This window comes from Lynx canadensis, chromosome D1, assembly GCF_007474595.2.
Source record: "Lynx canadensis isolate LIC74 chromosome D1, mLynCan4.pri.v2, whole genome shotgun sequence".
In the NCBI taxonomy this organism is placed as follows: Eukaryota; Metazoa; Chordata; class Mammalia; order Carnivora; family Felidae; genus Lynx; species Lynx canadensis.
In genome coordinates, this window is record NC_044312.2 from 28,483,798 (window position 1) to 28,498,942 (window position 15,145).

A 15,145-nucleotide genomic window follows, 5' to 3' on the forward strand; every position below is an offset into this window, starting at 1 on the left:
TAAAAATGCTGAGGCTGGGTCACCTGGGTGGCTTAGTTAAACATCTGACTCTTGGTTTCAGCTCAGGTCATCATCTCACGGCTTCACGGGTTCAAGCCCCACATCGGGCTCTGTGCTGGCAGTGTGGAACCTGCTTGGGTTTTTCTCTCTCCCTCTCTCTCTGTCCCTCCCCCACTTGTGCTGTCTCTATGTCTCTCAAAATAAAAAAATAAAATAAAATAAATAAAAAATAAACTTAAAAAATGCTGAGGCTCAGAAAGATTAAGTGGCTTACTCAAGGTCACACAGCTAGCACATGGCAAAAGCCAATATTCAAGCCAGTGTCTATTATCTCGAAAGCATATTTTCCTAAGTCACATGGAACAAAAATGTGGAATACATGGTTTACCAAGTTAAAATGTACCTGTGAGTATATTACAAATAGTTCTTGGAAACTGGGAGTATCCAGAAAAATCCTGAACATGTTGTATTTATATGGGCTAACTGATTGTTTTGCACCAAAACTATTCCATAGCTAATCCTTATACTTTGCTTAGTCAGCCTAACACTTCCCTCCTGTTCCGCACTTGATAGATGGTTAAAACAAGCAAACAACACTAGCAGAACCTTAGTATAGTCATGTTCACATTCCTATGCTTGGCCTGACCTGGTGGGGCCAGCTCCTCCTCCCTAGTCTCTCAGTCTCTCAGCTCCTCACACACACACACACACACACACACACACACACCTTTCTTTACCCCTTTACATCCTTTTTCTATTTCCCAAATTTGCATGGGCAAACACAAAACACAAACATGAATATCTACTGGGGGTGAGGAGCAGGACCCCTCAATATCACCAGTAGGTTGCTGGCTGGTGCTTCAAAACTGCCACGCCAGTCTTTTGTGATGAGCAGGGCCCATTTCTCACGAGTACCAGGAGGCCAGAATCCTGGCACAAACCCACGGAACAGGGCACCAGGAAGCTGGACCCATTTTTCTGCAGGGACAGGCCTACTTTTCCTTTCAGATCTCCAAAATCCCAAAGGAATGAATATTCAGAACTAAGTACCCACCTTGCATTAATTTCATGTGTATATGTATGTTTCCTCCCGTGCAAATCTGTGTGGACTAAAAATACCTGAGCGCTCCATGGCGCCAGAGACCGCTGACAAAGGAATTTGCATTTGCAGTCAGAAACACCCTCGGATTACTTTTGAAATAACCTCCCTTACATTTTAAACAGGTTGGTGGATTCATCATTGAGGCTACTGCCAGGAGTCAGCTATTAAGAGATGCGGCATGGAATGGCATTTTCCTTAAAAGGTTAAAAAGTGCTTATTGTCATTACAGTGTCGTGATTTTTCTGGTTTAAAAATAAAAGCTATTTGAACTTGGGATGCTTTTGACAAAATGATATCTTTAGGAAAAGTAGGTTAATAAGAAATGTTTTCAGAGAAACCAGGTTGTGCTCCTGATTCTTCTGGAATGAGAGCAGGACACCAGGTGCTACAGCCAATATGGAGAACAGGGCACAGATGGGGGGGATGAAGGGCCAGTCTCTTTCCTTCTGAGTCTCTTGGAATGGGGAGCAGAGGGTAGGAGGGAATTGCTGGATCAATTAGCAGTCTGCAAGTAAATTAACCAGCAAATTAACTTTTCAGATGTCCAACTGTTTGTCCTCTCAAATATTGCCGTCCTACCGGTCTGTCATTTGTCCTTTGCAGCAGGGCTGGGGAGAGTGGTTCAACTTAACCTCCAGGGCTTGCCAGGGTTCCAGAATACAGAGTGGGAGGATGTAGCAGAGAGGCTACCCTAGAGCTGAGATGCTGTGCATTTGTAGCTTGTGTGCGCATGTGTCTATACGTGTATGTTTGTGTGTATGTCTGTGTATGTATCTGTGTGTGTCTTATGCATCTATGTATATGTGCATTTATGTGCATCTATGTCTATCTGTGTGCATCTGTCTTTATGTGCATCCATATATGTGACTATGCGTGCTTGTGTGTGTGTGTGTGTGTGTGTGTGTGTTTTCTTTGCAGGGAAAAGAGTGTGATGAAGGAGTTTTGAGGGCACAAAATGAGGATTTTACACTTGACCGCAGGCCACAGGGTCCCACACCAGCAGATGGTGCTGTAGGTACAAGTTTGAAGGAGGTGAAGCTGTGGGTTTGTTGGAGACTTCGGAAGCAATTACCCTGTTGAATGTGGGAGTTAAGGGCAGAACACACCCCATCTGCATGGAGAGCTAGCAAACCCTGAATTTATCTAGGACTTCTCTTTTTTCACCAAGGAGCCCTTGTTTTGACTCTGATTGAATTGCAGATTGCATCTGAATGATAACTCTCTGGTTCTATGATTATGGACTCTCCAGCCTTCCCATGCCCCACTGAGAATTAGAACTTCACAGTCTAGTGGAACCTTTGAGCAGGAGGCATCCCCTTTGTTTTACAGATGAGGGAAAAAAGAAATGGGGCTTAGCTCCCTGGCGCTTCCCTCACTCTACCCCACCTTTCCTTTTGGGGCCAAGTTTATCAAAACACCTCTTCCATCCCTCCTTCTTTTCCCTCCAGGTAAGTCCTTATGGCCTCACATGCCTGCTCCTTTTCTCCTAAGCAGTGAGGCTGCCAACCCTCTCTCCAGGTCACCAGACCAATCTGCTCTATGCACAGCTGTGTTCATGTTGGATCACCCAGACTCCTCAGCGTCTCCACAGCCATCTGTGGAATCCAGACAAGAGTCTCTACCCTGGCCCCCAGTCTGGAAATAACACCCCTTTCTAGCCCCCTTGGTGGTACCTTTTTTGCTCTGTTCTTCCAAGAGTTACCCGGAGCTCTTCCCCATTTCCCATGTACACCCTGAGCTTTGTTGGTGTCTCCACCTTGTGACTGTTCTTTTTTTAATTTGTCCTTCTTTTATTTCATTTCCAAATGCCCCATCTCCTCAGATCTCTCAGGTCTTATGCTGCTGCTCCATGAAGCTGTCCTGGAATATACATTTCCTGCTCTGAATGTTCCAGGCCTTTCACCTGGACCTCTCGTCTGTAATTTGTCCTTTATGCACATTGTGGTTCCTTGCATACATAACCCCTACTTTGAAGGTGACTCACCTGCTCCTTTCCCCACTACTAAAGTATATAATAAGGCTTGTGGGTAAATGAACACAAAAATGTGTCTTTAGATGTTTTTATCTTTAGCTAAGTTCCAATTCGAAGCAGTTTATGGTGGTTTTTCTCCCAGCTTGGAAATGAGAGATAACAGGTCCGTGTCTTTTCCTCTGACTAGTCCTATGACTATTAGCAGTCACTCCCCGGGTCTGCCTTCAGTTACCTCAGCTCTTAACTGTGGGCTTTAGAGAGGCTCAATCGATTTGTTTTTCGGTCTGTACACTGTCCCCTAGTGGCAGGCAGGTCTACCTTTGGGGTCTTGGCTGAAAGTCTTAAGATGAGCTTTGTGGCCAAGCACAAACCTATTGTAACCCCACCTCTCCTACAACTAACCTGAAAAGCATTGTTTCAGAGAAAGTCCTTCCCAGGTCTATCACTCACTGTGTAATTTTAACAGTGTAATTCTTTACTCTTTCTACTCTTCATAGCTTGAAGATTTTTCTCTTCTGCTTTGGGGTTGATATGGAAGCAAACCAGGAGTTGAGACGTTCTGCCGACTCTGACATCTGTTAACATTCACTAGCTTCCCCAAGAAGCTGGCCTGTTCTTTCCTTGCCCATCTTTTGAACCAAATAAAATTTAAAGTTAATTCACATGGCTTGGTTGATGCCAGCTTTCAGCTGCCCGAATGCTATTTCTAAAAATTTATGTTCTCATTTTATTTTATTCTTTGTAAGATTACAGACTTTTAGAAACAGAAGGAAACTTGAGTGATAATTTAGAAGACTTAATTGTGGATATCAAATCTGCCACTGCTGCTGTCATATCCCTTCCCTCTGCCCCTGTTCACCCTTATCAAAATAGCTCCCAGAATTCCTAGTGGGATGAGGGCAGTCCTTATGGCTATACCTTGGCCCATTCAGCACTGCACTATTACTATAATGAGAGTACAGGTTGGTTCTCACTCATCTCTCCTAGAACCCAAGCAACTCCATTGTTGCTACAACTTCAAATCACTGATCATTTACTGATTACTGACCATGTGCTACACAAGAGTCATTTAACTCATATCAGATCTCTATAAAGTATATCCCACTCTTCCATGATGAAAAACCTGAGGCATGCAAAGTTTAAGTAACTTGACTAATGCCCCCGACCTTCAAAAGATGAAGCTAAGATATAAGCCTGGGAATTCTGACTATACAACCTTTGCTTTGAACTAGTCCATTTTAATGCACTCTTGTGAAGGCAAAGTTCTAGGGAAAGGAAAAATAATTCCAAGGTGAAGTCACAGTAGAAAAAGAGTGTATGGGCTTTAGGTTTAGACTAAGCTGAGTCAAATTCTGGTTTTACTGGTTACTTGCTGTATGATATTAAGAAGATTAACTTTTCTGAACAATTGTTTCTTCATTAGCAAAATGGGATAACCATGCTGTGTCAAATAATAATAAGAAGAGGAAGAGTAACAATAGAACAGTAACTGAAGTTGTAATTGGGAATGCGTGGCAAGGGCATCTGGTGAATATTAGGTACCTCCTGGATGTCAGTTTCTCTCCCTTGAGTAGGAAGCATGGAAGTCCTTGCTTTTCTGGGTAGATGCACCAGTACCAGTTGGTCTCTGTGGAGCTTAGCACCAGATCTGACACCAGGTTGTGAGCTTGTTAGGGCTCTTCTTTAAGCAAGGCATCTTTGTAGCTTTGAGCAGGATCTCTCTCCCCTCACCACCGAGGCATGAGCTACATTACCATTTCCAAGGTTCAAGGCATTCTATTTCCCTTGAACTCTCAAGGTAATAAAGTTCTGATAAAAAGACACCAACTTGCAAAATTTAGAAGCCAATTCTCAGAAAGAAAGTGACTAACATAAATTCTCTCAGTCCAGAGTGTAGTGCTTCCAATCAGGAATGAACATCAGAAATGACCTGTGTGTACTGCTCAATAGTTAATTTTATTAAAGGTATCTTTAAGCACCCATCCCACTGAATCCCACTGAATCTAAGTATTTGAGATGGAAACAAAGATCTGTGCTTTAATGACATCCCTGAGCATGGTACCAGGCATGATAGAAGGTGGTATGACTGGGTCTACTTAGGGACCTGACCTAGCCTAAATACAGAATCTGCAAGCTGCCATCCATACGAAGCAGATGTAAGAAAGCCCATCTGAAAGCATTGTTATATATTTTATAAAACTGCAGCCAAAAATATGATCCATTTATTCTCTTTTGCTGCACATGCTAAACAGTACCAGGAAAGGGTCTGTGGGATCATGGGAGCTGGTTTGCTTCTGTTTTAATCAGTGAGAACATTGAAACTAACATACGTTGTCCCTCTTAGTGTTCACAGCTCGGAGCTAAATTTAGTGTTCAGTTACCCAGCCCAGGTGGTGCCTGATACATTTCTTTCCTTGTTCTTTTTTACCGGCTTGTGTTCCTGTTTTCATTTTTAGCTATTCTGCTTTATATATATTTTAACATTGCAAGCTGTCTCAGACCCTTTTTTCTAAGTAGGTGGAATATAAATTATGAGTAAATAAATAAAGCTACTGAAGCAATGAGTGACTTCTGAGAAAGTATAGGTATCATAGGCAGGCAGACACAGCAGGACTGGATATTATTATAATGGGTTTTTATATTTTGATGATAAAACTATAGCTATTAGCTATGAAATATTATTTATACATTGTTGCCTCTGATACGTTTATTAATTGATTTGTATAAACTCACAAAAATAGTTTATCAATATGAATACTTTGCATTATGGGCTTATTTTCTTCCAATGAATCCAAGGAGAAACATGGTGACAGTATTGCACCCATCAGCTGTTCATCCTACTCTCCCCTCCAGAGCACATCCACCCTCCCCTGTTCCTATGGGCCATCCTGCCCCTGTTCTCTGGGGAAGATGTTCTCCTTTTTCTCTCTGCATTTGCAACAACTGGTCCCCTAGGTCATTCCTTTCTCATCATGTACCTTGTCTTCTTCCTCTTGCTTCCCCGCAGCTCCTGCATTTTCTCCCAATTAAGAATGAAGAGGTTCAGCCAATTTTAGTCCTAAAACTGGGAAAAACTGTCAGTGCTTTTAAGGGATTTCCACACTCTTCATGAAGACGTGCTATGTACACATACAGAACTCCCTTGGCATGTTCATGAGCTCCATTCATTCTTCCATGATACCGGGTTGTGCTTTAGTGTGTCTAACACATCTTATTAACCAATCATTCTCTACTGGGTGCAGTGCCGCCAAATCCCCGAAGTCCCCCAGCATGGGTTGAGTGGATTCAGGCAGATCTGGCCCAAGTTATTCACAAACAGGCGAGGAAGCAGAACTCAGGTGCTCGGGCCAGTCCTTCATTAACCTTGAAGAAGTCCTTCATTAAATTTTACTGAGGCTCAGCAGTATCTGGCTTTTGGGTGAAAAGTTTCAGAAAGATTATGCACAGGGAGTTTTAGATATCGACATACTTAGTAATGCCCAGATTTGTCAATTTCTCAGTGTGCTCCTACCTCATTTCATTTGTCTTGATTCCCCGAAAGGGCCAGTGGCTGCCTCACATATTGGCTTGTTCAGCACGATCTATGTTCATCGGTTCTCCTTCTCATGACAGTCTTCCTATTCATATTGCCAAGTAGTTACTTATCATTTTCTAGTTTTCTATGTCAATTTCATAAAAATGTGGAAAAAGTCCAATGGAGTTGGTATATCTATGTACAGGTATAGTTGGAAGAATGGGGTTGATGTATATAATGAGTACAAAACACAATTGTGGCATTTAAGAACACATTCAATCTGGTGAATATGTATTCTCCCATCAGTGTACAATTGACTGTATTGAAAATTAGTTCCATTAAAATTTAGTTAATAAATTATGTTATCGAATTGCTGGATTGGCAATGCTGGAATTTAAAACTAGCAACAGAGTGTTGTTGGTATAATGCCTTGGTGGTTGCTTTGATGTGAAAAGAAAATAGAGATAAGGCCTTCTTGGTCTTACCTAGGGTCCCTTGCTTTCTGCAGGTTGGGGAAAATGTGGCACATCACCTTTTCTTCCGCACACAAATGGTGTCAGTCTCTTTGACAGACAGTCCAGCAGACAGCAAATGAGGGCTGTGAAACCATGGCATGTGGCATACTGTGTGTAATCATGTTTTTCACTCTGATTTTAAGTGATTTCTTGAAAGATGAATTGTTTCCATCATGATGTTTAGTTTTCCAATTGCCTTTATTAAAAACAAAATGACAACAGTATTAGTAAACTTACAGGCAGATATTCTTCATTGAAGAAATATTGCTAAGCATCAAATGACACTATTTTAAATCTAGACTTCCATGCATTTAATCAGCCACATTTCCTGATTGTAACATGCAAATCTTACAGGCCTTGATTTGAAGGGTTGTTGTTAAACCTCTAGTTTGTGACTTCTTGGGCATGCTCAACCCAGGTCTACCAGTTGGTTCAATGCAATGTCTCTTGGTAGGTTCCATTTTTCTCCATTCCTTCTAAAACTGCCCAACTCTACTCCATTCCAGATTGAATTTTCTGTTCCAGAGATAGAGCTGCAGAAATTAGAAAATTAGTTGTGAATTATGACCAAGGAAAACTTTGATATTGGCCAACTCTGCAAAGGATAAACTCAGCGAGGCAAGAGCAAGCATCCATCTCCTGATGCCTTTTAGTATTAAGACTCAGTGGGGCAGTATCTGCAAAACTGGCAAGAGTAGGGATTTGAGCTCCAACAGAGTTGGTACCACATCTTGGATGCTCTGTCTACCTATTAACCATGACTTGGAAAATTTGCCAACCCCCCTCAGCCTCATTTCAACCACACTGAAAATGGGATTAGTACACTCTCCTTTAAAAATTTTCTCACTATCCACTGTTCCACTTAACTGAAAACCCTGCTTTATTGATGTCTTATATTAGACTTCCTGAAAATATTCTACATGAAAATTGTTTTCCTGCACTTTAAAAGGCAAAATGATTTTATATCCCAGTTTATAGTGGTGTGTGGGTTCCCTGAAAATGTGATCCGTGGTTTGTCCATTGCTCCGTCTTTAGAATCCAGCCAAGGACCTGATATATAATCCAGTAGAGTCTGAATTGATTTTGGAATGTTGAATGAAAGAATGAATGAATGAACAAATGAATGAATGAATGAATCTAGATAATGCAAACCATTTCTTGCTCTATGACCCTTAGCTGTAATAAGTTACTGCTGTTACTTGTGGTTACTGTTGTAACAGAAGTAGAATAGAAAGTAAATCAGGAAACCTTTTTGTAGGACTGTGAAATATGTGATGTATTTTAAGTTATAAGAAGGCAGCAGTATCCCTATATGCTTCTCTATTTACAGGGACCTGTACATAGCCTTGCACAATTAATCATTTAATAAAGCCCTCTGCTGAGGATGTCACTGGAAATGATAAGCCTCCTTTCTGTGGTCTCCAATGGACCTTGTTCCAGAGATGAACATGACCAGCTGGCAGAGAAAGATCTCTTATCCACTCATTTCTTTGTCCTTTAGTTTATTCTCTATTATTCCACTTAGTGAAAGGCTTTCCAAGGGTGATTTTTTGGCTCATCCTTTTTTCAAGCACGGAAAAGTGGCATCCTGAGGGGTAATCAATGGCAGAGGCAGTAAGGCAGCTAATAGGCAGGGTAAGAGGAGCTCGGTATGCAAGGGAGAGTCGGGCCACGGAAGTGACACTTGACAATTTAGTTTTGAACTTCTCTGTTATTTCCAGTAAAGCGATTTCCTTGACATTTTCTTGTGGCATTTGAAGGGGGGGGGGTAGTTTTTTTTTTTTTTTTTCTTTATCGTATTGTTTTCCTTTTCTCCCTCTCCAAAATGATTTATCTGGTCTTTCTCCAAAAGTCAACACTCCTCAGAGCCTTTTAAATAGTGTGAGTGTTTTACAAGGATACACATTTGTGCTCCTCAGTCTGTGTGGGGGCCTGCATTCATATATGTGAGCATCATACACGTATGTGACACATTAAGGATCCCAGGAACTAGACAAACTGCTGGGTGCACGTTCGGAGGCCCACCAGGGTATGCTCCAATCCCTCTCACTGCCTTCTGAATCTCTGGTGTGTGGATTACCACACCCAGTCTCTAGATTCCAGCTGATCCTCAGGTGCCTGGCCCTATTACTCACCCAATATGTGATCATGAAAAGACCAATTAATTTTAATCTTAGCCCAAGCAAAACATAATTAGAGAAATCTGCTAGAAGAATAACATATGAGGCATTCCAAAGCTGAAAGCAGGTCAAATTCTGCCATGAAGACTGTCTCGGGAAACTGCATTTTCACCTTTCTCTCTGTACACCAGTACTACATTTAGAGAGGTATTACTCAGGAGCGCAGCATCAGAAGGAGCTGAGAAAGACCTGGCTGGATGAGGAGACATTTTCATTTTCTCTATTTTTAGAATGAAAATAATTATGGCTCTTCCCGAGGGATAATGTGAGATTTAACAGAATGATATGTGTAAACTGTAAAGTGTTCTGTTAACATAAAGTATAATTTTTATTGAACTGATAATTTCTATACTGAATTTGTGCCTAACTGCCTGATTGACAGTGACCACTCTTTCAGATAGTTCTTGTTAAAGATCTTCCCTGTTAAGGCTTTGCATTTTTCAGCACGGCCTGCCAGGAACCATTCAGACTTTCACAATTCTTTTCTCTTGGCTCAGTCCAGGGCTTTGGAGGGATAGGCCATCTTCAAATTCGCTTCCAGAAGGAATCTGCCAGAATCTTTTTTAAACCTTTGCTTCTTCTTTTTTTAATGTTTATTTATTTTGAGAAAGGGGGCAGGCAGAGAGAGGGAGAGGGAGAATACCAAGCAGGCTCCACACGTGGGAATCCCCACATGGAGTTTGATTCCACAAACCGTGAGATCATGACCTGAGCCAAAATCAAGAGTCAGATGCTTAACCAACTGAGCCACCCAAGCACCCCAAAATCTTTCAGAATTTTTGATTCGAAAAAACCTCACAGGAATGTTCTTACCTGCCACAGACTGCACCCACGGTGTCCCAGAGACACAGCAGCTCATACCTGCTAGCCCTGAGAGGGCCCGTGTGTGCTTCCCCATGGGGGGTGCTGCAGCCACGCAGCAATAATAAAATATACCCATTCCAGGCATGCTTAAATCTCTGTTGGGTCTCCATTTTTCTTTCTTTAAACGCTTACGGAATAAATGGAATTTATAATCAGAAACCATAAAATGTGTCTGATTTATTACTCATCTTGATGACAATATTTAATAACTCGTGTATATTTTATCACATCTTTCTAATGCTCTGTGGTGGAATTTTACTTAAAGAGATTCCATCCTCCATGTCAAACTATGTTTGGAACCAAAGGGGAAGAGTATCCTTTTGAGCAAGAGGTCGGGAGAGTGCTCAGCGTCCCACAGGTGGTTTGGGAAATCTCAGGCCCCCAAGGCAGGACTAGATCCTTCCCAAATGGCAAGGTTCTCACTACACCTGTCATGTGAGGCGTGTTAGGACTTCCTCATTTACTTGAAGCACTGAAAATTCTCTGCTTCGAGAGCTATTCCTTTGAGCCTTGAAGACCTTAACTTTTCAGGTGTTCTCTACTAAAGTTCTAGTATCCTCAGAAGGAAAACTATATGAGGGACATTGAGAATTATGGAATAGCCAGTCAAAACATCCTGTGAGAAGGAAATCCAGGGCAGTGGTTAGAAATGGGGAGAAGAAGAGGGCTCAAAAGAAAATAAGCAGAAGTGGGGACCAGAACTGAGTTATACTTGACCATTTTGTTTTAAATTTTATGTTCATTTATTTTTGACAGAGAAGGAGACAGAGCATGAGCAGGGGAGGGGCAGAGAGAGAGGGAGACACAGAATCCAAAGCAGGCTCCAGGCTCTGGGCTGTCAGCACAGAGCCTGACACGGGGCTCAAACTCACAGACTGTGAGATCTTGACCTGAGCTGAAGTAGGACACTTCACCAACAGAGCCACCCAGGCGTTGCCATACTTGACCATTTTGATTGGCCCATAGACTTATCCTGTTAAACTCCTTTCTTCTGGGCCCAGAATCTCTTAAAAGAAAGAGAGGAGACATAGCTCTTTGCCTGAATGGAGGCCCCAGCACCCTAAATACTTCAGTGTTTACCTCCCCCAAATAAGAATTCTATCTTCCTTACTAATATATAACCCTCCCAATCAGGAAATCAGTATGATGCCAACCCAACTTTCCAAGCCACAGAACTCATTCATATGTTGCCAATTATCCTAACAAAGTCTCTTTTTCCTTTCTGGCTAAGGATCTTTTCCAGTAATACACATTTAATTCACGTGTCTTAACCCACAGTTTCCTTCAATCTGAAACAGTTTCTTGGCCTTTGGTCTCCCATGTCCTTATTGGACATCCAGTGTATGCAGTCCTTTCATGCTGCGAGATGGCTCTGAACCTGGGTCTGTCTCACCTTTGTTTATGACCAGGTATTCTTGGCAGGAATATCACAGAAGTGGCATTGCCATCAGGAAGACATCAGAAAGCACAATATCTACAGTGTACCACTCCTGGAGATGTTGAACTTGATTCCTTGGTCAAGGTAGGGTCTGCCAGGTGTTCCCGCTGTGTGGAAAACCTTTCCTGGAATCAAAAACCCCCCACTCCCAAACCCCAATTTTTCACACTCCTGCACTTAAACTGAAGTAAGATTAATGAGGTTAATTCAGCAACATAGGGCAAAAAAAATTTCAGCAAGGTGGAAACGAGAAATATTCTGACCTGTCAGCTTATTACAGTCTTAACGCCTTTGGAAGGACTCCACAGGCTTCAACTTCAAAATATTCTCAATTATTTTTTGGAAAAGGTATTTATTTGAAAAATACTTATTTTATTTTTCACTTTCTGAATCACAGGAAGAGATGAATCCAGCTACTTGGGGTCTCATGGATAAACTTCCAAAAAGATTCTCTGCTCAAGCTGTAGCTCTTCTCTTTCCGTCTTAAATAGTTGTCCCAAATTCCTTTCTTCTCTCTAGATTCCATATATAGTTTTCTTTGTGTTCTTTGTGTTTCAGTGGTCTGTGGCCTGAGAATATTGGGAGGCTGAAAGAGTGACCTATGTTACATGGGGCCATTTTAGGATTTTTGTATCCATGTGATTGACTTTATGTTTTATTGCTTTGCTTTTCTTTGCTTCCTGGTTTTGCCACCTTCAAGAATTACGATAGCAGAGTACAGGAATAGTTGACCAGAGAGGTAGAGACAGGAGTCACAGAAAAATAAGCTTCCCTCTTTTAATTGGTTTCCGCACACTCCCCAACTCCCGGAGCATGCACACCACACACACACACACACACACACACACACACACACATTCTCCACGACATACACACACATACAGAGCCATCTGGACAAATCTCTAAATCTTTTCTTACTCAACAGGCAAATCATAAAACTCTTCATAAAGACAACCAAGAGGACCAATTTTGAGAGTGACATTCCACCCACTATTTTTCGAACCACTGCTGAAGCCTTAAAGGGCCTCCACTCCCTTCTGCCAAGAGCCCAGGCAATGGAGCTCCTGTGCATGCTCAGTTCCATGGCTAACAGACCTGGGACTAATGCTAAATTATAGTCTAGAGGAGAGGACTCAGGGGGCAGATGATCACAAGCTATAAATACCTTCAAGGAAACAATGCAAATGAGGGAAGGGAATTATTCATTCACTCGGCAGGCGCTAGGGCAAGGAGCAGTAGCCTGGAGCTGAGGAACAGAACATTCAGGCTGGGGATTAGCAGAAAAGCTCCTCACACAGAGTTTCCTGCCCAGGGCTCTGGACTTAGGAGTCCAGTGTCAGGTGCCAGGGACGGAAGCATGATAATAGATACTGGGAAGAATTCCTGCCAGATTCAAGAGTCATAGGAGCAAACCCAAAGCTTTCTGGTTATTATCTGTATTCTTAGGATGACATCCACATAAATTCCTTTGCCTCCAGCATTTAATTTCTAACCTGACTGTTCAGGAAGCAATTCCTTGTATCTGATCCTTTGTGACAGTTGAAAGACTAACTCCAAGACTCACTCTTCCTTTTGCCCCCAAAACTAAGAGTATCTATAGTCAAGCCATAGTGACTAGTGCCCAGCTCTGCTAATCCCATATGAAAAGATGTAGGGCTCCTGAGCCAGATTTTGTGGTTAGGAAACTGATACTGTTGGATGCTTAAAAGTAGGAATAGCAGGAAAAAAATTCCACTAATAATTATTACTGATTACATTATTATTTAGCTGTTTTTGAATATGTGCTTTCTCAATACTCAGTAATAAATATTAGGTGGAACAGAAAAAAAAAAAGGACTCACCTGAATTCCATCTTTTCCATAGCTAAATGAATGCCACCGAACAAGTGTTGACCTAGCCTTTCTGAGCCTGAAATACTAGAATAATAATGCCTACTTCTGACAGCTGGTGTTAGATTCAGGTAGCACAGGCCTGTCCTATAGCAAACATGTAATTTCTCTATTTCTCCCCTCTAATACTTTTTCCCAAAATTTCCACCTTCCAAGAAGTATGGAGAGATTTGGGGACTAAATTATACATATGTACGTGTGTGTGTGTGTGTGTGTGTGTGTGTGTAGATAGGTAGATACCCAGATGTGAATATAGATATAAATGCATATTTTGTGAACTCTTTACCCATTCTATCACTACGTACTTAGTATAAAGGGAGGCACATAATAAGCACTTTAAAAATAGTTGTTGAATTATATTCCACTGGGTGGCTTTGTTGACATCTCCCAGACATCTTTAAACTGGGGTTCTTATTTTATTTCTGATCATTTCTGCTGTTTTCAATCTAGGAAATGAATTGGTGGTAACAGTTAGTTACCATTGTTAGTTACAAGCATGGGTCTAGACTTTACTGGCCTCTCCTGATCCCAACACCTCTGAGAGGTACACCAGCACAGATGATCTGGGCCAGCCCTCTACCTTGTGATGAATCTCAGGGCACATGAGAGACACATAGCTTAGACCCAGACACCACTTACTAAGTTTTTAATAATACCTACACATGTCTTTTTAAGTTCTAACCATTTTTTATTTGAAAAACTACCTCTCTGCTCTTATATCCTGATTCAGCTAGGTCTTTCTCTCTGGCATCCAAAGATCACTTTAATCACTGGTGGAAGTTGGTGATCTGTGGCCATCTGGAATCCCCACCTCGTTCAGTGCTCCACAGAATTTCATACTCAGAATCTCCTCATTGTGGCTTTTAGAAGACTTCTTCTTCTTTGGGAGTATCCAGCCATAACAGGCATCTCTTAGTCATGAACTGCATTTCACTAGCCTGCATGGGACTAGTCAGGGACTTTCTTATTGGAAAGAATCTATATATTCCCAAATGATCTGCTTTCCCATGTAAATTTTCTATATTTTTCAGTCCTGATTTCACCACTTTTTGATCTCCTGTAAAGGGCTTTGCTCAGTTACCCGGCTGAATTTGGGTCTCAATTATTTGCCCTTCATTTGACTGTCCTTGTTAACACACACTGAGCACTTACTCTGACAAATTAAAACAATATGAACATAGGCAAATATTTCTTTTTTTACAATCCTTACACTCAAGAATTAGAGGAAGCACAGCAATCGTTTAAAGCACATGGATTTGGAGTCAGAAACACTGGATGTGAAACCCACATTGGTCACTTATTCACTATATAACCCTGAGTAATTTGCTTGATCCTGCTGCGTTTCCATTTGGAGATAATAAAACCCACCTAAAGAATAATTGTGAGGTCTCGTTACACATGCACAACTACACTGCCTTTGACATAGAGCAGCCGATACGCAGTAGCCACTAGTGTCACAGACACACTGAATGTAGTGTGCAAACTGCGAGAATGTGCTACAGAATTTTCCTCCCCCCAGTAAGAAAAGCTTGAAAAGGCACTAAGGAAGTTTAGAGGAGAGAAAGATTATTCCAACTTCTTTTAGGAAAGAACAGGAAGACTTTAGGATTGTCCTATTTTCAATATATGATTCATTCCTTTCCAATCACTGAGTACCTTGTCTTCATACTG

The 15,145-nt window shown here is 41.6% G+C and overlaps 1 protein-coding gene across 1 annotated transcript in view; it reads left to right on the forward strand.

The window, feature by feature from the left end:
• NTM (neurotrimin) overlaps positions 1-15,145 on the forward strand; it is a 943,575-nt gene that overhangs the window by 494,323 nt on the left and 434,107 nt on the right. The window lies entirely within an intron of this gene.